The sequence below is a fragment of the Bidens hawaiensis genome, unplaced genomic scaffold, assembly GCF_021521415.1.
Source record: "Bidens hawaiensis isolate Kalapana, Puna unplaced genomic scaffold, B.hawaiensis_p1.1 tig00005806_1, whole genome shotgun sequence".
Taxonomy (NCBI): Eukaryota; Viridiplantae; Streptophyta; class Magnoliopsida; order Asterales; family Asteraceae; genus Bidens; species Bidens hawaiensis.
In genome coordinates, this window is record NW_027491382.1 from 365,215 (window position 1) to 367,718 (window position 2,504).

A 2,504-nucleotide genomic window follows, 5' to 3' on the forward strand; every position below is an offset into this window, starting at 1 on the left:
GGAGGATGCATTACCGCTTGGACATGCTCGAGGCTACTTGGACGGTGGGAGGCATACCTAGTCGGAGAGTTTTATTAATGAACATTGTTCTTTTCAAATATTACTAAATACATTGAAAACTTGGTTTTGGGCATAATTCCCGGGTTTTGGGGACTTGTTTTAATAATTATGATTTTTCCGCTGATTTACACTCTGAATTGATTTTTAAAATGAAATAAAATGAACTGTCTTGAGTTTAAGAATTTTGTAAGTTTATTGTATGATCACCAACTGTAGGATTCCCGGGATTCGGGGTCTTACAAGTTGGTATCAGAGCCATGTTTTGAGGGATCCGAGCATCCCCGAATGCTTGGACTTGAACTGTAAGGGAAAAGACTAGTATGCCAACCGCGAGTAGCTGCACACAAAGAGGTAACTTTAAATGTTTAGTCGTTCATTTGAATTTTAAAGTTTCCAGTATATGATTAATTGTTTAAGTGTTAGATAGAATGCTAACGTGGTTAGGGGCAGGGGGTGATTAGAACGGGCGGGTAAAGTAAACGACTAATTACACCTGATCAACGTCATTAGCAGTTTACCCTTACCTTACATGTTCTAAACACTACTTGTACTTGACCGTGTTAAAATTCTGTCTTTGTAGGGATAAGTCATGGTTAATACTCGTTCGGCTAAAAGATGTGGTCCTAGTGTTTGTGGTCTTGGTCGTAAGCCACGTGCCGAAGCCGAGAGTGAGATTCCTACTCCCTAGCAGGAAGAAACCCCGATTCATGAGGAGGGGGATAACCCCGCCTTAGATCTTGCTAAGCGTGCGGCAATCGCGAATGAGGTTTATCAGGTTCTCTATAGCGCCGTTCCAGAGATCGTTGCTGAGGCTGTTAGGGCCATGGAGGAATCATTGGTTGGTAAGAGTTCGCATAAGGGAAGGAAGGATAAGGAGACGCAGGTCGAGGAGGAAGAGGTGTTTGTGTCGAATGAGGATGAAGAGGAGGTTCGTATGGAGACTTTAAGAAATGTGATCCTCCTTCTTTCGATGGTACTAAGGATGCATTGGCAGCACATCAGTCGGTGAGGGAGATGGAGGCCGTTTTGAGTGTAAGGGGGAAGACATGGTGACTTATGCTACTGCCTCGTTCTGTTCCGAGGCGCTGTGTTGGTGGGATAATTTGGCGCAGGCTATAGGTGATCGTTCTATTAGGAGGATGACTTGGGATGAGTTGAAGAAATTGGTTCTTGATCAGTTTTTTCCTCCACACGAATTGGATAACATTGAACAGGATTTCTTGACCTTGAAGGCAGGCAATATGACGCATCGGGAATATACCACAAAGTTTAATAAGATGGCTCGTCTATGTCCCGATCTTGTTACTCCAAAAGCCATGAGGATTAAAAAGTATGTGAAGGGTCTTCCGGTGGATATTCGTAGGGGCGTGGTGACCACCGACATGAGCTCGTTTCACTCGGTGGTTACCCGAGCGGACACATTATATGATCAGAGAGAGAAGTTACCGCTAACCGAGACTAGGAAGATGTGGAACTCAAATTTGTACGGTACGGCTCGGGGGAAACAACTTTAATTCGGCTGAGAAGAGGGTTAAGACTGAGGCTTCGGATTTTAAGAGGGATGCAGCGTTTGGTAAATGCAAGAAGTACAGGAAACCGCACAAGGGGGAATGTAAGCTTGGTTCTGGTTACTGTTTTTGATGTGATAAGGTTGGACACCCCCATTTCGAGTGTCCGACGTTGACTTGTTTCCGCTGTAAGTGGGCCGGCCACTTGGCATTAAATTGTCCTACTAACAAGGCGGGGGGAGGGGGGGGTCCGATCAGGGGACCTCCTTGAGGGGGAAAGTGGAAGAGAAGCCGAAGGTCAAGGCGAGGGCCTTCAACATCTCCAAGAGAGCGGCAAAGGATGATGCGGACGTTGTTTCAGATACTTTTTCTTTATTCATCTTTATATTCTACCGTTATAATTTCTCTTTCTTTCGGAATCGTATGTGTGATCGTGTAGCTAAGCAGTAGTGTAATGTTATCCCAGGTACCTTTTTACTTGATGAATTACAGGTATCGGTCCTATTTGATTCGGGTGCTAGTAGAAGTTTTGTGTCTACCACTTTCTGTTCCTCGTTGAATAAATAACCCCAGCGCGTAGCCGATGTGTTTGAGGTTGAGATCGTCGTAGGAAAGTCTGTTTCCGTTACTAGGGCTATTCAGGGTTGTTCTATCGAGTTGTCTGGGTGTTGATTTCCGGTGCGGCTGTACTTGATGCCGCTTGGCTGTTTTGATGTGGTGCTTGGGATGGATTCGCTCGCGAGTGTTGTAACACCCCGTAACCGCAGCGAAAACGTAAACGGGATGCGACAAACACCTCTGATATCAACCACATTGTTTATAAAGAAAACTGAATGCATTAATATACTTCAAAATTTCATTATCTCGTATTTCATTACCGTCTAGGTGATACACACATCATACAATATGATACATAATTCTATCTGTTATAATGTT